The sequence below is a fragment of the Choloepus didactylus genome, chromosome 3 (genome assembly GCF_015220235.1).
Source record: "Choloepus didactylus isolate mChoDid1 chromosome 3, mChoDid1.pri, whole genome shotgun sequence".
Lineage (NCBI taxonomy): Eukaryota > Metazoa > Chordata > Mammalia > Pilosa > Megalonychidae > Choloepus > Choloepus didactylus.
In genome coordinates, this window is record NC_051309.1 from 92,297,119 (window position 1) to 92,321,814 (window position 24,696).

At 35.7% G+C, this 24,696-nt stretch overlaps 1 protein-coding gene across 12 annotated transcripts in view; it reads left to right on the forward strand.

Annotated features, from left to right (window-relative positions):
• Positions 1-24,696, forward strand: part of ARHGAP24 (Rho GTPase activating protein 24) — a 551,069-nt gene that overhangs the window by 356,824 nt on the left and 169,549 nt on the right. The window contains exon 1 of one of the 12 annotated variants that reach the window (XM_037830179.1): positions 6,905-12,005. The exons of the other annotated variants lie outside the window; for them this stretch is intronic. The gene's annotated coding sequence lies outside the window, so the exon portion shown is untranslated. Of the gene's footprint in view, positions 1-6,904; positions 12,006-24,696 lie in introns of those variants that run through there. 12 annotated transcript variants of the gene reach the window in all.

A 24,696-nucleotide genomic window follows, 5' to 3' on the forward strand; every position in this document is an offset into this window, starting at 1 on the left:
CGACTGTTCTGTCCCAATTCAGTGGATTTGGGGACCTTATCAAAAATTACTCTACCATAGATCTGGGGGTCTATTTCCAAATTCTCAATTCAATTCCATTGATCAATATGTTTATCTTTGTGCCAACACCATGCTGTTTTGACATCTATGGCTTTATAGTAGGCTTCAAAGTCAGGAAGTATAAATACTCCCACTTTGTTTTTCTTTTCTAGAATGTTTTTAGCAATCCGAGGCCCCTTTCCCTTCCAAATAAATTTGAAAACTAGTTTTTCCAAGTTTGCAAAGTATGTTGTTGGAATTTTGATTTGAATTGCATTGAATCTGTAGGTCAGTTTGGGTAGGATTGAAATTTTAATGATGTTTAGCCTTCCTATCCATGAACATGGAATATGTTTCCAACTCTTTAGGTCCCCTTCTGTTTCTTTTAGTAAAGTTATGTAATTTTCTGTGTAGAGGTCTTGTAAATCCATGGTAAAGTTTATTCCTAGGTACTTGATTTTTTTACTTGCTATTGTGAATGGAATCTTTTTCTTGAGTGTCTATTCAGTTTGGTCATTTCTAGTGTATAGGGATCTTACTGACTCATGTGCATTAATCTTGTATCCTGCCATTTTGCTGAATTTGTTTATTAGCTCAAGTAGCTGTCTCATCAATTTCTCAGGATTTTCAAATATAGGATCATATTATCTGCAAATAATGACAGTTTTACTTCTTCCTTTCCAATTTGGATGCCTTTTATTTCTTTGTCTTGCTGGATTGCTCTGGCTACAACTTCTAGCACAATGTTAAATAATAGTGGTGACAGTGGGCATCCTTGTCTTGTTCCTGATATTAGAAGGAAAGCTTTCAGTCTCTCACCATTGAGTACTTTGCTGACTGTGGGTTTTTCATATATGCCATTTATCATATTGAGGAAATTTCCTTCAATTCCTACCTTTTGACGTGTTTTTATCAAAAAAGTATGCTGAGTTTTATAGAATGTTTTTCAGGATCTATTGAGAAGATCATTTGATTTTTCCCTTTTGATTTGTTAATGTCTTGTATCACATTGATTGATTTTCTTATGTTGAACTTCCCTTGCATGCCTGGGATAAACCCCACTTTGTCATGGTGTATGATTTTTTAATGTGTATTTGGATTCAATTTGCAACAATTTTGCTGAGAATTTTTGCATCTATATTCATTAGGGAGATTGGCCTGTAGTTTTCCTTTCTTGTAGAATCTTCTTCTGGTTTTGGTTTTAGTGTGATGCTTTCCTCATAAAATGAATTCCATTTTCTTCAGTTTTTGGAAAGACTTTGAGCAGAAATGGTATCACTTCTTTTTGGAAAGTTGTGAAGCCATCTGGCCCTGAGCTTTTATTTGTAGGAAGCTTTTGATGACTGATTGGATCTCTTTACTTGTGATTGTTTTGTTGAGGTCTTCTGCTTCTTCTCTGATCAGTCTAGGTTGTTCTGTGTTTCCAGGAAATTATCCATTTCCTCTAAATTGTCTAGTTTGTTGGCATACAGTTGTTAATAGTACCCTTTTAGGATTGTTTTTTGTTTTTTTTTTTAATTTTTTCAGGATTCACAGTAATATCTCCCCCCCCCCCCCTTTCAGTTGCTATTTTGTTTATTTGGGTCTTCTCTCTTTTTGACTTTGTCAGTCTAGCTAAGGATTTGTCAATCTTGTTGATCTTCTCAAAGAATCAACTTCGGGTTTTATTTTTTCTCTGTATTTTGTTGTTGTTGTTCTCCATATCATTTATTTCTGTTTTAATCTTTGTTATTTCTTTCCTTCTACTTGCTTTAGGATTAGTTTGCTGATCATTCTCTAGCTTCTTCAGTTGTTCTGTTAGTTCTTTGATTTTAGCTCTTTCTTCCTTTTTAATGTATGCATTTAGAGCTATAAATGTCCCCCTTTAATACTGCCTTCACTGTATCCCATAAGTTTTGATATGTTATATTCTCATTTAGTCTCTAGATAGTTAGCAATTTCTCTTTGTTTCTTCTTTGACCCACTGATTCTTTAGGAGTGTGTTGTTTAACCTCCAGACATTTGTGAGTATCCTAGGTCTTTGTTGGTTATTGACTTCCAGTTGCATTCCATTGTGGTCAAAGAATGTGCTTTGAATAATTTCAAACTTTTAAAATTTATTGAGGCTTGTTTTATACCCCAGCATATGATCTATCCTAAAGAAAGTTCCATGAGCACTACAGAAGAATGTATGTCCTGGTAATTTGGGATGTAATGCTTTAAATATGTCTGTTAAGTCTAATTCATTTATCACATTGTTTAGGTTTTCAGTTCTCTTTTTGGCCCTCTGTCTGATTGATCTATCTATAGGAGAGAGTAGTGTATTGAAGTCTCCCGTGATTATTGTGGAAATATCCATTGCTTCCTTCAGTTTTGCCAATATTGTCTCATGTACTTTGGAGCACCTTGATGGGGTGAATAAACGTTTGTGATTGTTGCTTCTTCTTGGTGAATTGTCCCTTTTATTAGTATATAGTACCCTTCTTTGTCTCTTATGACATCCTTGCACTCAAAGGCTATTTTATCTGAAATTAGTATTGCTACCCCTGCTTTCTTTTGGCTGTAGCTTACATGGAATATTTTTTTCCATCCTTCCACTTTCAACCTCTTTGTGTCATTGGTCTAAGATGAGTCTCTTGTAAACAACATATTGATGGTTCATATTTTTTAATCCATTCTGCCATTCTATATCTTTTAGTTGGGGAGTTTAATCCATTCACATTCAATGTTATTTCTGTGAAGGCAGTTCTTTAATCAGCCATCTTATCTTTTGGTTTTTCATTGTCAGATCTGTTTTTCCCTTTCTTTCTTTGTTTTCTTTAAGTTACCCTTACTAATATTCTTCAGTTCTGTACCCTTCTCCAGGCCTCTCTCTCCTGTCTTTTTTTCTTTTCTCAGCCAGTAGAGCTCCCTTTAGTATTTCTTGCAGTGCAGGTCTCTTGTTAACAAATTCACTCAGCATTTGTCTGTGAAAATTTTAAGCTCTCCCTCAATTTTGAAGGAGAGTTTTGCAGATAAAGAATTCTTCGCTGGCAATTTTTCTCTCTCAGAATTTTAAATATGTCATGCCACTGCCTTCTCGCCACCATGGTGCCTGCTGAGTAGTCAGTACTTAGTCTTACATTGTTTCCCTTGTATGTGGTGAATCACTTCTCTCTTGCTGCTTTCAGAACTTTCTCCTTCCCTTCAGAACTTGACAATCTAATCAGAATATGGTGAAGAGTGGGTTTATTTGGATTTACTCTATTTGGAATTCATTGGGCATCTTTGATTTCCATATTTATGTCATTTAGAAGGGTTGGGAAGTTTTTGTCAACAATGTCCCTGAATACTCTTCCTAGCCTTTTAGTCTTTTCTTCCCCTTCTGGAACACCAACTATTCTTATATTTGTGAGATCCATTTCAAATTCTTTTATTTTTTTCACCATTCGTTCTTTTGTGCTTTCACTTTCCATCACTCTGTCCTCAAGTTCACTAATTTGTTCCTCTGCCTCTCGAAATCTGCTGTCATGTGTTTCAAGAATATTTTTAATTTCATCAATGGTATATTTTATTTCCATAAGATCTGCTATTTTTTAATCTACTCTTGCAAATTCTTCTTTATGCTCTTCTAGGGTCTTCCTGATGTCCTTTATATCCTGAGGCATGACCTTGATGTTTGTGTAAATTTCTTTGATTATTGGCTCCAAGTTCTGTGTCTCCTCTGGCTTTTAATTTGGACATTTGGGTTGTCCATATCTTCTGGTTTCTTCATATGCTTTATGATTTCTGTTGTTTTTGGCCTCTTGGCATTTGCTTATCTTAATAAGGTTCTTTTTGGATATGTAGAATTATTTGAACATTTATCTATAATTTGGCAGAGCTACAGCTAGGTTGGCATGCACTATTCCTGACCTACCAGCAGATGGCACTCTTGAGCCACTTCTTACCCTCAAGCTAGCTCACCCCCAACTTCATCTATGCACTGTGGGTGGGGAGCCCACCCTGCACAGTTTGCCAGCCCTGTGGGTGGGGAGCCTACCTTGCACAGTTTGGCAGGGAGTCCATTCCAGGACACAGTGGTCCTGGCCATTCCTGGGGTTGCATGTGGAGTACTCTGGGGATGCAGAGCTGCACGTCTCATCTTCAAGCTCAGATACCCCACAGTCCCTGTCTGCTGTGTGCCTGCGAATCCCTGGGATTGGGGGAGGGCTCCTGGCACTTCGTGTGGCACCTTTGCCTCTAGGCTGAGCATACCGTGGGCTTCCATAGAGGAAGCCATCACAATTCTGCAGAATCCTGAATTCCCCCAAGGGAGCTCTCTGCCGTGGGGGGTCATCTCCCCAACCAGTTGCAGAGATGGGGCTCAGAAAGCTGCTCGCTCTGTGCTTGGTGGCCATTCCCCAGCTTGGCAGCCATAGGGCAGTGATGGGTTATCTCCGTGGCCAGCCACAAAGATGGCTGCATGGGGTGTGGAAAGCTGCCCCCTTCCGTGCTCATCCGCCTGTTTCAACTGCCAGTCTTTTGGCAAGGAGCTCTTGGCCACTGGTCTGCAAAGAGTTATCACTGCAGCCAAGTGCAGAGGAGGGTGCACAATTCATGAAAGGCTGCTCGCCTCCGCACTCGTCATCTGGTTCCAACTACCCGTTCCCTGGTGGCATTCTGGGCTGAACACTCTCAGGTCTTCAATGCAGTCCCTCAGCTTCTCCAAGGACATACTCTTTAGGTGGTATAGACGTCCCTGCCCAGCCAGTAGAACACTGGAACTGCTGTTCTGGAGTGCTTTCTGTCCTTTACCTAGTCTTTCTCATGGAGGAGAATTTTGCTCTGTCTCTTCTAATCTGCCATCTTCTCCTTGAGCCTAAATGGTTTTTTTGAACAGTAATCATTGTCTGGAAATTTGTTCTAGAGAAAACTCGGGAAAAAAAAAAGGAAATTTATGCAAACACAAAAACATTCTTGGTAGAATAATTTTTTTAGAAAAACAAAACAATCTAAGTTTGTGCCCCCAAATAGGGAAATGTGTAAATAAGCTGTATCATATTAACGCAATAAAATTTTATGCAGACTTTGAAAATAGTAAATATAATAATGATTTTGTTAGTATTTTACAGTTTGCAAAGTGGTTTTACAGACAATATCTCATTGGCAGTTTCAGATAAAAGAAAAAACACATAAAATATTCCTAGATGAAAATAGTAAAGCAAAAAATAATATGAACTATAACTATAAAATTCCACAGATGGATAAAGATTGGAATATGTTTATATGGGTATATCATTTGCACACCCACACATATAGTTCAGGTAAGGAAGTTATAAATATAGTTTTGTTTAATATTAAAATATTTAAAGTGAAACAGAAACTTGTCCAAATAGTAAAATCCCAGATTTTGAGCAGGAAACATGGTGCATTTATTCCTCTTGAATATATTAAATTAAGAAATATTATTTTCTTTTTATGATGGATTCTAAAGCACAAAACAAACTATTACTATTATTTTTATGATGGCAGAAAGTATTAATCAGTTACTTTTTTATTAGCCAAGATGAAATTTAGCAAAATGATATTGACTCTTTCCAAAAAAATCAAATTAGCCAAGATGAAATTTAGCAAAATGATATTCACTCTTTCCAAAAAAATCAAATTTAAGTACATTCAAATTTCATCTTCAAAAAAAAAAAAAAAAAAACAACAAAAACTCTGAAATTCTAATGCTAGTCCAATTGAAGAGCTGGATAATGCAAACAAAGAGCTGTGTTTAGCTATAATCCAAATGATATAACATATGTGTTTACTGCTTTCCTTAAATAGTTTATTGAAGATAGTTGTGTTCAAAATATCACACCTTTATATTACCCAGCCACCAGCTCAATAATTTCTGAGGAGATAGCAAACTCACAATTAATTTGTGTTGACTTTCTATTTAGTTTGATAGAGCTCTGTTCAGCTAGAAGCTTTTTCTCCTTATAAGATGTTAGAAAATTTTATTTCCATTTAAAAAGGAAAAACATATGACTATGATTTAACTATTGAAAGTGAAATGTTCTATTTATATGGATTTGGTCTTGCTATATTTCTCCAGTCTCTCAAGTGTTATTTCAGCAAACAAACAAAACAGAAGCACATCAATGCATTTTAGGCTAAGTCCAAATAGTATATCTGGGCTCAGGACTTCTGTGCTCAAAATTTCTGTTCCCAAGAAAGATGCATGTTGAGGACTCAAGTAAGCCATTTAATTAACAGGCTGTGGTTTGTTTATTTTCTTGTAAGCTTGGGTTATCTACTGGTTGGTTCCTGGTTATGTCAGTAAGACAAATGGAACACAAAAGTGCAGGTAAGGCCCAACTAGCATCATCCCCAAACCAATGTGTGTTGGCATTATAGAAGAGGTCTCTTTGAAATGTATAAATCAAGATGATTTTTTAAAAGGCAATAGATTTTGTTGGTCATGGGTATACTATTAGTACTCCCCTTTCGGATATAGTTATGCTGACTATGAGGATATATTTGCGAATGTATGTCATACTATTTATATTTGTACCATATACATTTCCTCTGTATCTGAGTGATGCATGTGTGCACATGCACACACACACAAACACACCTGCCATTTCCCTGTCTGTATTTTTCATATTCTAGAAACCAGTGGAGTCCAAACAGCATTATCTGTTTTATTAAAATATCACAGTGTCTAGAATATTGTTTTGTGTACCTATGAGTATTTTTAATGCAGATGGGGAGAGTAAAAGTAGTAATGTTTGCAGAGATTATAAGCCTGATGAATTAACTTTGCCAAGAAATATGTTTTCAAAAACAATACCCTAACATCACAAACTAGAGTCGTTTGGTTTTTCTTCTTCTTCTTCTTCTTCTTCTTCTTATTATTATTATTATTATTACTGTGCAATTATAGTCACTGTAGAACATTTAGAAAATGCAAAAGAGGTCTAGAAGTAAACAAAATTGCTTATAGTCTATTACAAAATCTATTAGATGCATATTTTTCCAGATTTTTCTATACTTTTAAATAGTTATTAAAAATTCAGATTGCATTACATAAACCACTTTCTAATATACTTTATTTCATAAATGTATCATAAAATATCTAAAAATCCTAACATATTCCTCCAAATTTCAACTTTTATAATACCATGTCGTATGGATAACATCTACGGATATTGATATTGATGTTTTTGAAGATTTTGTCTTCAAGGATCCACTTGTTGGAAAACAGGAGCATCTGATGCATCCTGTCACAGGCTTCCTGAAGGAGTCCCTGTTCTGGCAGAGCAGCTGCTGAGATTACAGCAGCTGTAATCACCCACTCAGCTGCCAGGTGGCTGAGAGCCCGTCCTGTAAACCACCTGACTGCAATATCTTGTCATGCTATGAGGGGTGACGGTGATACTGGAATGCTGAATTTTTACAAAGATTTATTTCAAACAGGTCTAAAAGCCTTGAATGTCCAATTTTAAAACAGCTTTAAATGTCCAGGAATTCCCTCCCTGTGTCCACAAAGGGACAATCTTCAAGGTTTTCTTTTGCTTCCTTCTTTCCTTCCTTCTCTCCTTTTCCTAAGTATTTCTTTTCCTGAAACGACTTGAATTCATTTACCAAAACTTCATTATCAGAAAATCTTTGAGTAAAACTGGGACAGTGGTTCTTCACATCTTAGGGTAGAATAGACATTAATAGATAAATCTTTCATACCCGGAAAGAAATCACCATCCAAAACCAAAATATTTTTTAAAATGCAGTAAGGTATAACTGCTTGGGAAGTGTTCAGTCCCATGGTTTTAACTGTACAGCACATTTCCTATAATAGGTGAAGAAGCTTCACAGATATAAATCTTTAAAAATCCATGTAAACTGGTTTAAATGCTAAAAGCTTACATCTTTTGGATTACTCTAAATTTTTGCCTAAATTACTTTCAATAATTCAACAGTATTTGTTCTTCACTGCTAATTTTGCTATTCTCATGAGGTATTGTTTCTAAGGCTTGCGTAAAGGAGGCAAATGGAAGGGAGTAACAAGAGAAATGTGTTATAAAAATACTTTTTCTCATTAATTTATGAACTGGAAACAATTGTGTCTTGCTCACCAGTGAAACTAGTTCCACCCTAAGTGGATTTTAAGGATCTCAGGTCAGCCCTCCATGAATATCTGCATGAAGTTTAATACTTCACTAGGAAACACCAAGAAGGTATCATCATTGGACAAGCAGACAAGAACTAAATGAAAAGCCAAAGCATCTTACTTGCTTTTTTCACTGATTGCAAATGTTGTCCTATGCTTCTGAATTTCTGAATGCTTTCTTCTTCATACTTTTAAACATCAGTGCAAGTTTATTTTCAATATACAATTCTGGAATAAAAATCTCATAATCCAAGAAAAGAAATAATGTCTGAGACAAAGAGAAATACGCAATGCACTTTTATTTTTTGCTGTGGTAATCACTTCCTGGTAAGCTCTTGCTGTAGTGTTTGACAACACAAAGTACCTCAGTGGGAGCAGTATAATCATTTGAAGGTGACCAAACATCTGTTAATATGTTTCCTTTTTTATTGTTTCTGTATTGAGAGATAATTGAAAGATTTGCCAGTAGATTTTATTTTGTTGAAAGATCACTGCAATAGTTTCTAATTTTTTTAAAAAAAGAAAATTGGCTCTGGTTATTTTCTTAATCTTTCTTCATTCAGAAATACGGTGAGTTTGAGAACGGGAGACAGTAATTATTTCACTTTGCCATATGTTACATATATCACTACAGACCTCACAATAGATTAACTCTTTTTTCCTTGCTCTTAATTAAATATGATGCTACTAGAACAGCTGTGTGGTAATGAACTTCAAAATGAATACTCTGAACATCGTAGCATAAAAATGAATACCAAAGAGCTAGAGGCCCACCACCTTCTTTTATATGGATTGATTGGTGTTTAGGATGCTGATAATGTTTTGGTTTGGGGACTCTGAATTTAATTTGAAAAAAATTGAACTAAAAGTGCTTGTGCTAATTCCTTCTTTCCATTGTTTATTTTGAATTATTATTAACTTTGTCAGTGGTCCAGTTATATTTCTCTCTGAAATTTTAATAAAAATATGTGAAACAACTTATTCTATCTGTGAAACTTTCAAAGTTATAATTTTCTCTCTAAGTCTAATCTTTGGAAGGGTGAGAAGGCTGGTTTTATGAAGGGATTTTGAATGGTGTACTTTGTAGGTAAAAGTTTTAAAAGCAGAGAAAAGGTATAATCAGAGAGTATCATTCTCAAAAGATTGCAAGAAATATGGAAAAAGGGGAGCTAGAGGCAGCATTGAGGATTTGGTATGAATTAGTTTACTGGCTGGCAGATAACAATTTAAAGGTTTCTCTTGCATCTAGGAATGACACTTATAAAGGGAACAGCAGAAACATATTGCTATATGGAGCTGCAGTTCAGACTCTGCCTCTAGCTTTCCAATAAAATTGGCACCAAGAACTTGACATTTTATTACTACCCTTAGACCCAGGGGTCTGAAAATTGTCATTCCTATACTATACTCCAAACTGCAGTTGAAAAAAGTCTTTTCTGCTATATTTCAGATAAAGAGAGTGCCTTTCTTCCTTGTGGGCATCCCTAAGGGTTTGGTAATTTAAGCAAATTAAAGTAAAATAATTCATTGGAGTGTATGTTGAAAAGCAGAGTGCTACTCTACTGTAAAGAAGACCTTTGAATGTACTTCTTCAATTTGAAAACAGACAGAACCAAATGAAAAGATGAATTATTGGCACATTTTGACAAAAAATGGTTTTTTACTGAATCCCTCAAAAACTTCATTGTCAAAAAAAATCAAAATGTATGTTTTTCTAAATATATCTGCACTCTTTATAAAAATTAATCTGCCTAGTAAAACACCCTCAAGAAGTAATTTGCATTCTTGCCTTCCTTTCTCCTGCTATATTAAAATCCAAACTTTATTCCTTTTTTCTTTCTGAGCGAGGTTATACGTTTACTAACTTACTCAGGATATTGGACTCCAGGCTGAGCAGACCTTGACTGGAATTCTAGCCCCACCCCTCACATGTAACAGTGCCCAGATGAATTATTCTCATCTGTGAAATGGGCATAATGGCTACTTCATAGAATTATTATGAGGATTAACTGAAATAATGTAAAGTTCCCAGCTCTGTGTATCTCATAGGACAGGTGATCACATTGTTAGTTCCTTTTCTATTTTCCATCTGTCTCCCTCCTTTTCCCTCCCCTTACCACAATCTAACCTCTAAACAATGCATACATAATTGTAGAAGCATTAGCATGAACATCCAGATGCAATTTGCTATTGAATTAATTCAACAGTGAACTTGGCATTCTGTTCCCAACCTTTCCCCTTCATTAATCCCCATCACTACGCCCACCCCCCAACACATGAGTACACCAAGACACCAAGCGAACTGTGAAACCAGCCAGCACGTGAGCATTTCTGTCAGGGTTTCGGCTGGCCTGGTTCTGTCTCAAAGACCAGACAGCACTCACGTTGTTCGCAATTAACTGGCTCTGGCCATGTGGTCACTGCCATCAAGATCCGCCACGCAGAGGACAGCAGTTCAATAAAATCTTAAACTCTATTTATAGCCCACTTGAAACAAATACTTTTCTACAAAGCCCAAAGAGTACTCCTTGAGAACACAGGAAGTAACTTACCAGCTCTGTATGCTAACTAGGGCAATTGAAAGGAAGAAAAATTCAGTAAGAACATTTTTTCCAGCACTCTACAATTTACAAAACACTTTCTCGTACACATTGTCCCATTTCACCCTCACACCACCCCATGAGGTAGACAAAGCAGATGCTAACAACAACTACCCATTTTGTAGATTATGAAACTGATGTCAGGAGATGAGTTAACTTGCTCGAGTTTATATGACTGGTGGATAAGGTGTGGGAATAAAATACTGTTAATATAATCAAAGTTCAGTAAATAACTATTTACATATAAGAAAAAATATATTAAGAGAAATGTTTCATAATGTACTTGCAAATTAGAAATGTTCCCTATCTTCTTACAAGATAATCAAAATATGAGACAAAAAAAGTTGACTCTTCAGAGAAACATGTGTAAACATGTTTATATCTGTCTATAATGTATACACACAGGATGATTACATTTTACACAATAAATGCCTTCTTGAAAACCACCTCAAAACTAAAATGTGTGTAAGTCGAGACTAATCTTGCAGGAATTTTTATCAGAAATATCAGCTCTGAAGTAAATGCATCCTTATTATTTTTTATATGGGGAGTTCTGCCTAATTTCAATATGTACACCCAAAGCAAGATTTTATTAATATGAATTGGTTTATAGACCAGAAATTATTCTACTCTTAAAATAGCTATTTTAGTTTGTGCAGATACTTTTTTCTAAGACCTTTCCTTAAGCCTTGTTAACCAGAAAGGGTAAGAACAAAAACTTTTTAGCTTGAAAAAGATGTAGAATAGCTACAGGGAATTCTGTGAGTGTGAGTGTGAGTGTGTGTGTGTGTGTGTGTGTTAGAGAGAGAAAGAGGGCTTATTACTTAGAGTGCCCCTCAGTTAGCAGATTGGCTTAATGCCATTTTGGAATTCTCGTATTTACTGCTTCTCTGACCTCCTATTGTCCCAGCTCTGATTTATGGAGTTCAGAAAGGCAAGGTCCCTGGAATTTAGGGTCTTTCCTTGTCGGGTCCCTCCTGTTCCCGGTATACCCTTTCTGTCTGTGCTCACCTTGGAGTGACCCTGCAGGGCTCGGAGTTTTTACCTGAGCTCAGTAGCTCGGGAGTCTACTAGGGCTGGTGAGCAAGCCAGTGGTTTCCATTCCTGGGTGATGGAGTCATGGGAGAAACTGCAGTGAACAAACACAGAGTAGGACCCGAGGCAGGCTTGCATGTGCTTTAAGCGGCTCAGGACAGCAGCTGCTCTGTCTCCCAGCCTGCAAGTGCAGCCTGCGTTTAACACTGTCCACTGAAGTGTGTTTGTGCAAGGTGAGAGCTGGGTGCTTTTTCGTGTATTTGGAGACAAATTACCAGGTATTGCTGTTGATAGTGTTTGATAATTTGGAGATTTTTTTTATTGCCACAAATTCAGAACCCAGACGATGCGTGGTTTTATTTGTACCCTTGTTTTCTGTCAGGATTCATTCTGTCCTCCACGGTATGCAAACTGGCAACAGATTAGACACAGTCTGCTCTTCCGTGCTGAAATGTGATCATTGTAGGGCTGTTTTCTTGGTTTCTTTCATTAATTGCTGCTGCCAAATGATAGAGCTTTTCTGTATACAGAATTCCAGTGCTGATTTGAAGGCATATGGAAAACACTTCAGATATAAATTTGAATTTCTTTTTTTTCTTTTGAGTACTTACAGCAGTGTATTCTTTGCTTCACCTGAGTTTTAGTGGTTGAAACTTTGAAGAGAGTGTGGTGGGGTCTGATCTGGTAATGAGTAACGTGGGAGTTTGCTGTGTTGTTGCTTACCGAAAAGAAACTCAGTCGTGTGTGTGTGTGTGTGTGTGTGTGTGTGTGTGTGTGTGTGTGTGATTTTAATAAACCTATTTGAGAACCAGAAGACAAGCAAATAATAATTTGCTATCTTTTCTTGTACTTATAATTAACTCAATCGACTTATAAAGCTTTTTAAAATCAGTATATTTGAATTTTATAACATCTGTGTACATAAGGACAGTGCTACTGTGTGTGCTTGTGAAGATATGTGGGAACAGAGAGCCTGTACTCACTTTGAGTGTAATGGTAATCAAAAATGTGTTCTTTGGTAAACAGGCTGGCCTTAATCCCAAACCAGTTTTGCATATGAGCTGCTCCACTGAAATTGTAAAGTATATAAAAGAAATACATCATATTGTGTTTGCATGCATATCCAGGGGGTTTGTATTCATGAAACATATTTCCTAGAAAAGGGGAAATTAGTGGAATTTGATACTTTGTAAATAGGATGAGAAAAAGTTTAAAAAGCAGTCAAATTTAGAAATGAGGGAAAAGGTAATGTATTAAAATGAGGAATAATTATGATGGACTATTGTAAAGTATTTCAACTGCTCTAGTTTTTGTGTATAATGAGAGAATGATAACATAAGGAAAATTCAGAGTCAGCAGAAATGAAGACAGAACAAAAATTCTTAATCAAACATCTTGTCAACCTGTGGGATATACTGCTTTGTTTTAATTCGGTTAAATTCTGTTGCTGAGATAAATAAAATAATATAAACATATAAATGTACATTAAGATGTTATTTAAATGTTGTCTCTAGTTGGATATACTTTGAAAACTAATAAAGTAAAATAAGTTATGTTAAAATGCAATGAATATTATATTAAAAATATTCTAAATACTAACAATATCCAGCATCAAAATCATTTTTCCTACTTTTGAATTCTATCAGTTCAGGAAGAAGATAGTAATGCTCTAAATTGAAATATCACATACATATGGACTACTAAGTTCCGTGTACCCTTTCTCCACAGTTTCTTGCTTTCAGACTCTGTATATGATAACTGTAGAGTGACGAGCAGAAAACACCTGACTTTACCATTATCATTCTTTCTATACGAGTTAAGAACTAACAGCAATAGTTTCATTTGATAGATGTGAAACTTGAGGTGTACAAAGGATGAATGATTGACCTTCCCAGATTAGAACCTGTACTCCATTTACTCTTCTGCTGTCATGATCTAAAGTTTGGCTACTTCTTCACAAGGGTTTAGCATGACTTTATCACCATTACTGAAACAACGTGATGGAGGGCCTCTCGTATCACTGTTTTGTAAATATGAAAGTATTCATATCTCTATAATGATTACAATCCAGTATGTTCAAATATGGTCTCCATGTGTACCCATCATCACCTTCCACACACAGACTAGAAACAATCACCTATTTGATGAACTGTAATCAATGGAAACAGCCAAGAGAAGCCCTGATCTTATCTGTGTTTATTTTCTTCAGATAAGTGGCTTACTACAACATGCAAAGAGGTTTAAAAGGTTTAGAGATTATAGGTACTGACCTCAAAGCACATGCCAGTCTGTTCAAAGACATTTACTTCTAGGCAATTAAGCTCTCCTATTTAAGGGAAGAGATTAGCCTTTATTTATATACTCGATAAAGTATCTCTAATTTTCTGAAAAGCTTGAACAATAATATTTGTTCTCTCTCCCTCTCTTTATTCTTTCAGCTCTATACTTTTATTCTAGACTTTAAACTAACTACTAAGATTTTAATTTACTGGCCCTTCTTTCCTTTGACCTACCTTCCCTCAATCTTGTTGCCTTGGGCAAGAAAACAAATATGACTTATCTATTGGGTCTGGGGAAAGATACAGCTCCCCTGAGATCAAGAGATCACTGCCCACTGTTTGAGCAGGAAAATGGGGTGGTTGGTGGGAAAGAACTGGATAAATGACTACCAGGCAGGCAATGGCCGGGTGCACTGTGCCTACTATTTCTGCTACTCGGGCATCCTTATACATCTAGTGTGTAGCTAGGCTTGGAGACTTACACTCACAAGTGTTTATGCATCCTGACATAGTTATGCTTTCACAAAGATGTTTGGTAAACTGAGATGAACTATGATTTGCAGTATTTGGGATTAGCCGAAAGTGGTATCAGTTGTTTTTGTGTCTCTTTACCTCAGTCACTATGTTCTATTCTGCCAACTAACTCCTTCCACACTAGTGTAGATTCATATAAAGTAATGAGTGCTCTCACAACTTGTAAGTACGATGCCTTGATTCCATAAAACAGGCCCAAGTTGTTTGGAGAGAAGAAAACATGGCAGGCAGGTGTGCTATGACCATCACTCTGGTAGATGTCCCTCTGAGGTCACGCTGTTTCCTGATAGTCACTGGGCTTCATGGTGGACCCGGATGCTGCAAGGGCTTGGTAGCTGGAATGGGTGCAGTTGGCAACAGGTGATTCCCCATTGGAGACAAGAACTGTAAACATTTTCTGCAATTCTGCTCAAGATGTCTTCCTCATGTAGCTTGAATCCAGTGTCTCTTCTAAAGAAATGGAATAGGTAGACCATGGTTGCTAGAATAAGGACCCAGTGACTGCCTGCTGCCCCTAGTGCCATAGGAGGCACTCACCAAACTAACTTATCTCAAATATATACATTTTACAACCAACAAAATTCCTGTTTTTTAAACATTTAAATTATTTATACTAGAACAAACTTCAAACCTGATCCCACCATCTATCCAGGTCCCCTCCTGTTCCCATACCCTGCCATACTCACCAAATAAACCAAGCAATGAACTAAAAACAACAAAAAACAAAAAACAAAGAACAAAAAACTATTATCAAATCACATTCAAAGAATATTAGTAGTCAAACAATTCTCACCAATATGTAGTTCAAATAATACCTTCAAGACAATGTAATTACAACTTTCAACTATTTCTAATGGCCAGGGAACCATCAATGGGATATTATTGTAGTTTACTATTATAGGCTATGGGACTGAAAGGGAATTTCCATGAATTCTATTCCAACTTGTCAAAATTAATAAGAAGGGACTTTTGCATGCTTTCTGTGGCTGGAATATTTTAAGATCAGCATGCTGTGAATATTTTGATGATAAAATACACAGCAAACTGGAGGGTATCCCTCTTGTAACTCTTATTCTTTTGTAGAATAGTTTCAGTTGACTGATAACTCTTATCAGAACATGCCAATGTGTTAAGAGTGATTAGCTCTAAAGAAGTGCCTCCTTTGAACTATTTCTACTTAATATTATTTTGCCCAGCATGGTGCTTACCTGGTTAGTCTATTACGGACAACAGTCTCTTGATGCCACATTTACCCCACCCATTCAGGTATCTCTCCTAGCAAACTCCACAAAGATTTTTTGTTTCTTTTGTTTGTTTTTGTTTTTTAATTACATACTTTACAACAACAACAAAAGAATTGAAAGAACTTTATCCTCTTTAGAAAAGGTAATGGGTACATTTTACTTGTACTGTACAGCTACGTATTATTTGATTTAAACTCTTAACAATAGATGCTTCCACATCAGGGTTCTGGTAAAACTCTTAATCAAGCTGTGATTATTAATTTGGATGGAATCATCTCTGGAAACCCACTAGTTACTCAGTAAATAATTGCTATGAACACATAAATGATTAAGTTAACGAAACATATTGACAGAATTCTCTACAGATTCTCTCTAAGCCTTTTACATTGAGGTTTCCAATCTGATTTTCATAATAAAGAATTTCAGAAGCACAGAGAAAAGTATACTGATTATTTTGCTCAAACAAAAGCTGAGTCTCCTGTCACTTAAATGTATCCATGACCAGCCATGCCCTTATAAGCAAATATAAAATGTGGCAAGGGATATGCATAAATTGAATAGCAATTCACTCTTCTGCTGAGCTTGCAAAATCATCAAGAATGTACACAGGGATCAAAGAACTTTTAAACAGTTGAATAGGATAATTCATTTATAAAGTTAGAACAAATTAACATCTGCTGAAAAATACCCCATAATCAAGGAAGGATACATCAAAGAAATGTTTTTGTTTTTGTTTTTTTTTTTACTTTTACTTTGCGTTTTTTAAATATTTAAGAAAGAAGAACACATGCCTATTCTGTTACAATGCAAACAGAATGTTTTTTAACCTCCATTTAGTTTCTCCATTACAGTCCTTGGAATTTCCCGTAAGAGTTTAGTGTGTGATAAATGTGGAGCTTCAAAACAGTAGGGTAAGGATGCATGATTCGACAAGAGATAGTACAAGTAGAAAACCATTTGGGAAAAAACAAAGGTTTATCCATTACACTGAAATAAATTCCAGATGAATCAAAGTTTTAGAGGTAAAATATGAAATCATAAGCATGTTAGAAGAAGGCTTTGGTGTGCTAACTTGCATGGGGTACATGCTATATGCACTATGTCACTATGTAGCCGTAAGAAGGAGTGAAAGTGGCATCCTGCTGCTTGAAAGATGCTTGGTGGTAACCTGGGCAGTTTTCATAGCAGAAAGGAGATGTCAAAAATGGTTCTGGACTGATCCTTTCTCTGTACCATCTGCCCCAGAAGCAATGAAAGTATAAATTTAAAGAAATTTAAAGCAATAATATATTTTTTAATTCCAAAGCTGATGTATAATTATGTTTTATACTATTTTATTCTTCCTAACAAGGGTAAGCAAAAAAAAAACAACCTGTAGACTAATTTTTAGCCCTTAACTTTCCTGACTCCAAAGTCAGAAATGTCAGAAATTTGATTCAGGCTTTAAAGTGGCATCACTGTCTCTGGCATCCATAGGTTTCTGATTTATGATTTCAGCAGGTGTGACAATGGGAGGAGACCCAGTCAGCTGTGCAGTGCCTCTTCTGAGTCTTCAGACAGGACTGACCCAGGTCCCAAAGCCTCAAGAGGTGCTTGCTTGGTGGGGAGTAGGAGTGCTTTAGGTAGAAGGCTTTTTCTTCAGGGTCCATGAATTATTTCTTCTTTTTCGCTTCCTATTCCTCTAACTAATTTCTTTATCTTGGAATTCCTCCCCTCCCACAGCCTCCCATACTGTCTTACACCATCCTCTGACCTGATAAAAGAAACACTTACATCATTCACGCTAGGTTTCTCAGGCGGGCAGGCTGTTTGGACAATGTGCAGTATTCCCAGCAAAAGATTAAGGGAAATCCACAGAACTTCAAAAGCCTGCAGGCATTGAAAAATCACAGAGGACTACCTAGTTATATTTGGAATTTCTGCTTTGTGGGTTTGTATTAGCTAACACTAATTTAGCAGAACGTTTTAAAGCAATTTTTTGGTTTATTTTTAATAGAAACTTGGAAGGTATACCCAGTTTTCTAAAACAGTTGTGATGAGGTTAGTCAAGGCTCTGAAAAAGAAAGCCAAATATGTCTATGTTAAAATTTTAGAAGTCAACCTTTAAAAATTCACTGTCAGTCACAGGAAGGTGATTATAACTATCGGGAATATTTTATACTGGGGTCAGCTAGACCTAGATTGGAATCCATGTACAAGATGTGTGACCTTGGGAGAGTTATTTAACCTTTCTAAGCCCCAAGTTTCTCATCTGTAATATTAACATAAAACACATTTGTAAGGATAAAATAAAAATATGTATGTGAATTTGTCTAAAGTTGTAGATGTAATTAATAAGCTAAGTGGTTGAATGGAATATAGATTGTGAATGGTAATATTTTAGCAAATAGTATTACCAAGATTTTGTGGAGGAATGAATCTTTTCTAGATTAGGTGGAAGAATAAAGTTGGAGAAACTTAGAAAGCATAAGCAAAAAACATGAGATAAGGAGAAAGTAGATCTTACTATCAAAGAATGGAAATCTGATTATCATTGTATGCAACCTCCCTCCATGGGGCCTAAAACAATGTATTACTTATTTTCACGTAACTATGCTTATTTATGTTTGATGAACAAATAGATAAAGGAAAGAATGTAAGGGCAAACAGTAAGGGTGGAAAGAACTGACAGAATGAATTAAAAAACAAAAACAAAAACACTTAAAAACACCTCCAAGAAGTCCTATCTGAAATACACTGTGTTAGATTTATCTATAATCTACCTATACCAATCTATCTATCTATCTATCTATCTATCTATCTATCATCTATCCATATATAATTTCACTTCCCTTTATTATATAATGCAACGACAAACAGAGAAGAACAGCTATGTTGATTATATAGTCTATTCTTGATCACACTTCATAAAGTGGAAATAGTGAGAAACCAGAGTTTGTTGAACACATGAAGGAATATGGAACACTTGTCAAATCAGAAAGAGACCTGTGAAGTCTGCATAATTTCTGGCAGAAGTCAAAGGGTGGAACCAGAGCTCAAAATGGAAAGGTCATTAATCCTAAATAAATGTCAAGATGCGATGATTGCCTTTATGTATATGAGCCTTTTACATTTGGTGAGACAAGACTTTATTGTCCCTTGCTTTGCAGTGTATTTAGTTTCCCCATGCCTTGTCCACTTGTTGTAAAAACCCAAACACCCCACACTTTTCCTAACAGCTTCCATTCCCAGCTTGGAACCTCTGAGAGTATGAAAAAAATGGATTGAACTATTCAGAAGTGGTGCAGTAGTCAAGTATCAGAATCGATAACTTCCCACCCTTGACTTTCAAGGAGCTCAAAAGTATGCTTTTTACTCTGCCCAAGTGAAATAAAGCAAAGGTTTATGATACCTTGTAATTAATTTGCCTTTTGCTGAGGATTGTGTTTAAACTATGCTTAGTGAGAGGCTGATTTGTAGGATCCATCACTTAGCTAGTGACCAAGATTAGCTTACCACATTCGTTCATATGCCTTCACTTATAAGTCTAATGTGGGTTTGCTTTTTTACCCTTGAATTCATTGCAAATTTAATAACTCTCATAATATGATTTTTAAAATAAACTTTGTTTCATTGTAGAAAAATGCATTTGAAAAGAAAGGCAATTGCTAATGAAATGAAAAGAAAGTGAAGAAATTAGATTAAATGATGACTCCTAGCCAAGAGCAGTTTTGGATAAATTATGAAATTAAAATTTGGCAGTATTGGCAATCTATAACAAAATAAGACCACCAAATGTGCTACAAAACAGTGACATCAGCTAAAAAGTGTTTTTTTTTTTTAATTTTTTCAACACCAGTGTAGATTACTTTAGTTATATGTTTATAGAATTATTAAGGGGCCACTCCAAGTTTTTAGTTATACTTCATTTTATGAAGGAAATTATACATTATAGACATATTTGAGATTTTAGAGATTCACGAAAATTTCAGGATATGTCCCTTGAGAGTGTCAAGTCAAGTTTATCAGTTCCAAAGGGGAGCTAAAAACAGATACCTGTTTCATCTTCAACACCTGCAATGACAGAAGGATCAACCTAATCTTTAGTTGTGACATGGCCTACAAAATTTGTGTTACCTTTCCTGTTATGGTACGCTGCCCTCACTTTTCCTCCCATTGTACTAAGATTAGACCAGAGAAGAAAAAGAGGTGGTATCGGGGAAAAGTCCCTATTATGTTAGCTCTGGAAAGGTTGTAATACCAAGAGATCCCAGGATAATTCAGAATACAGGGCTGGCTGCTTTACCTGCTTGATATTCAAGTGTGATCAACAGATCAGCAGCTGAAGTATAATCTCAGAGCTGCTTACAAAGGCAGAATCTCAAGCCCCATCCTGGACTCACTGAATCAGAACCTGCATATTTTTTACCAAGATCCCCAGGCGTTTCATTTGTGCATTGAAGTTTTGGAAGATTGTTTTAGCTCGCAGAGTAAAAGCCCCATTCTCAAATGCCAACAAAGGGAACAGAAAGGAAAGTGTTTATGTGCAGGGATCTTATAAATATGTGCATATAGCAAGTATAGCCCATTATTCTAGCACAACTATGACACGTATTTATAAAGCAATATTGATCTTTCTTTTTTAAGAGAGAAGTTGTAGGTTTACAGAAAAATTATGTGTAAAATACGTAGAGTTCCCATATACTACCCTATTTATTAACACTTTGCATTAGCATGCTACATTTGTTAGAATTCATGAAAGAACATTTTTATAATTGTAGTGTTAATTATAGTCCATCATTTACAATAGGGCTTGCTGTTTGTGTTTGTTTGTTTTTAAATTTTTATTCTGGTAACCTATATAGGCAATATTGGTCTTTGAAGGTAGTTTTATGAGCTAAGTTTCAATGATCATTTTTCACCTTCTTGTAGATTATCCCTCTGTAGTGAACTCAGATCATTGTATCTAGAGTTCTCTCAAATCCTTTTTTCCTATACTTGCATTGCTTGTATAAATTGCTTCTTTTCTGTCAAACTTATCTACAATTGGAGTAGACCCAGCTAGCTGAGCCATACATTTTAATTCTGAAATGAGGTTCTTAGAGAAAAAAAATCCCCCAATAACAGGGAAAAGGCATTTGCATTTATAGCTTCATTTTCTAAATGATTGAAAACATGTGGTGAACTCTTGCCTTTCCCATGGTCTTTGTGCTTTCCTAAAACATAATTCAGCAAAAAGTTGTGTTTGTTTAATCTATGTTACATGAAGACAAGTGGAAAGAGAAAAATTTAAAGTAAAAGAGGCAGAATTAATCTTGTCCGGGAGTCAGTTTGGGCAAAAGCTCAGAATAGCCTGGCACTAAACACAGCTTCCCTCAAGAACTTATGGTGGTGAGGAGTTGAAGTGACATATCATTGTCCATGGAATTAAAATATGCCAGGAGATTTCTGCTCCTCTAAAATCTGGGATGTCAGCAATTAAGCAACACGACAAGCATTGTTTTTTTCTGTTGTTAGTTTTATCTATATCTTAAGTAGTAAAAGCATACTTTGAATATGTATTAGCACCATCATTGAATTGTCTTAATCATCTTTTTTGGTTACATTCTTTATTGGGTTTGAATGTCTAGATCATGTAGCATGTTACTATATACCAGCCACTCTCCTAAGTATTTACATACTTAAGCACTTTTAATTCTCACAAAAATGTAACAAATTGCAGATGAAGAAATTTTACCTGTGAGGAAATTGAGGCAGAGAGAGATTAAATAAATTGCAATGCCAACTATGACAGTCAGAATTCAAATCTGATTCCAAAGCTTTCATGCATAACCACTGTGAGATATTGTCTCTCAAGAGAGAAGAGTAATCATAAATTTATCTTTAAAAGGCCGAAATAACTACAGTAAACTGTGTTTTTAAAATCTCTTTTATTGCAGATTACTGAAGGTGTGTGCCCCCTTTTTTTTTCTGGAACTGAGTCCTTTTGCAAGTGATACAGTTTAAGCACATTTTCTTTCAGACACAAACCAAATTATATGCTTTCCACTCCCTGCCTCCCTGAAGAGCTCCAAGCTCTCCATCTAGCTTTGCCAAGCATCTATTCTCTTCTTTGCTCACGTGGAGAACCCACCTTGGGTAATTTCTGCTTTTCCCTTATTTGCTTCTGCCTACTGCTGAACAGAGCTCCCTATCTTTATTTGTTGATGTTCTGTCTACGTCCAGTTCTCATAAAAATCGTAATTTGGTTGCCACTCCCTGAGCAATGCCCATGGCATATTCATGACCAACTCATCACCTTAAAAGCCATCTTGTGAATGTTTGATAAATGCTTAATTCCAGGGGGAAGGAGAAAAAACAACAATTACAATGAACTAAGAATGGCAGCTACTCCCATTGCTTCTGGAAATCATAATGAAATAGAATAACTTTAAAATAAATAATTGTGCACAATTATCTTAAGTATTAAAAAATAGTAATTTGTAAATATTTATTGCTTAAAGTAGTCCTAAGTATTTATGTTGCTTAGAATTTAGATCTCAGAAGATAGGGACTTTCTAGTGTTTTATCAATACTATTTATCCAAATGTAAATCCCCAGTAACAGTGTTTATGTTCACAGTTATAACTTTATATCTTTGTAACTGCAGATAAAGCATTAAACTTGCATTTGTCTGGCCATAATTCCAACATTTTTGAGAATAAAATAAAGCATATTTCTCTCTATTGACCAAGCAGATGCAACACAAATGCTTTTAACCAGAGTTAATTTAGAAGCTTAAGAGTGCCGCTTTTAAGAAACTCAGTGACTTGTATTTGGTTGTAGAGCACAAAACAAACAAACAAAACAACTTTCAAAATTAAGTAAAAAAAACACTTTCTAGAATAAAATCAAACTTTGATAAAGAAATTAATTAAGAAAACTTGTGCCAACTTCACAATTACCTAAGAGACATAAGGAATCATTTTTCCTGAACTGCGTTGTAAATGCTTCCTTTAACTAGTCAGTTTGTGTAAATCAAAACTATGAAGTGATAAGCTTCAGTGGACACTGGGCTAGTAGTTGACAGACCATGTAACCCTGTGTATATGTCATTGTAGTTGATTTTAGAAAGAAATCAGCTTCAAGGCTGCCCCTCCTGCCTTACCAGCTTTCAGAGGCAATGTCTCCTCCTATATTATTTATTTTGTATTATTTGTTTCTCACTCCTAGCTTCTTTGGATCCAGAACTTTGAACGTTTAGCAGGTTTGGCCCTGATGGCTTTGGCTTTGTGTTTTAAAAGCTCATGAAGGAAATACAAACGGCTAAAAAGCACATAAAAATATGCTCAACTTCACTAGCTATTAGAGAAATACAAATCAAAACCACAATGAGATATCGTTTCATACCTGCTAGAATGACCACTATTAAACAAACAGGAAATTGCAAGTGTTGGAGAGGATGTGGAGAAATAGGAACACTTATTCACTGCTGGTGGGAATGTAAAATGGGGCAGCTGCTGTGGAAGATGGTTTGGCAGTTCCTCAAGCAGCTGAGTATAGAACTGCCGTTCAATCTAGCAATCTGGCTTCTAGGTTCTTCTTTCAGAACTGAAAGGAGGGACGTGAACAGATATTTGCACACCGATGTTCATAGTGGCATTGTTCACAATTGCCAAAAGATGGAAACAACCCAAAGAGTACAGGAAGTTTCGGTTTGTTTATTTGTTTGTTTCAGAGCAATGAAAATGTTCTAAAATTGATTGTTGTGATGAATGTGCAACTATGTGATGATACTGTGAGCCATTTATTGTATACTTTGGATGGATTCTATGGTGTGTGAATATATTAGAGTAACTAAAGAGACAATGACAATTAAATGCAATACATGATCTTGGATGGGATTTTGCAAGAGAGGAGAAAAGTTTCTAAGAGACATTATTGGGACATATGGAAAAAAAATGGAATATGGAGTATAAGCTTTGTATCAGTGTTAAATTTCTTGAACTTGATAACTGTACTTAAAGTGCTTACATAAGTGAATATCCTTGTTCTTAGGAAATGTATATGGTAATATTAAGTGTTTAAGAGGCACGATGCATGCAAATTATACTCAAGTGTTTAGAAAACAGATAAATAGGTAGATATTTAGATAGATGGATAGATAGATGGAATGATAAAGCAAATGTAGCAATATATTAAATTGGTGGATCTGAGTATCTGGGGAAGGGGTTAGGAGGGTGTTGGCATTCTGTCTATAGGGTTTGTATTCTTTTTGGTAACTGTCCTATAAGTTTGAAAGTATTTCAAAATAAAATGTTAAAAAAAAAGCTCATAAAATGTGAAATTTTTTTAGAAATAAAGACCCTACCTGTCATGGGCCAAGGTTATTGAAATATACCATCTATAAAATCAAAAAACAAATATTAATTTTCTTCATATTGTGACACAGCCTGTTGGGAATGAGTCCTTAAGTTGTCTTAAGGTCAAATCCTATGTAACAAAACCCATGGAGGATGGGTACAAGAAGATGGAAAGATACATCAATTATTCAATTAGATAGTGGCTATCAATTTAAACATGGAACAACTGATCATTTTAGGTGCCTTATTGCATTTTAGTCTCTTTTATTGGGTTCAGTCACTTAAATGTTACAAATACCATTTAAATGGTGACATTTAAGTAGCTATCTTAATGCCTAGTAGTGAAACCGTGGAGGCTTTGTTTGCTATTTGTTTTGTTTACCTCAGTTCCGTTTTAGAACTACCTGTTGTTTTTAAATGGGCTCCAGAATAATTGTTTAGTAGAATATTTTCATCCAGTAACTCTATCTCTGTAAGTTCAATAGAGTACACCTACTAAAAACTTACTGAACAGAAGCAAGAATAATGGAGACAGTTATTAACTCA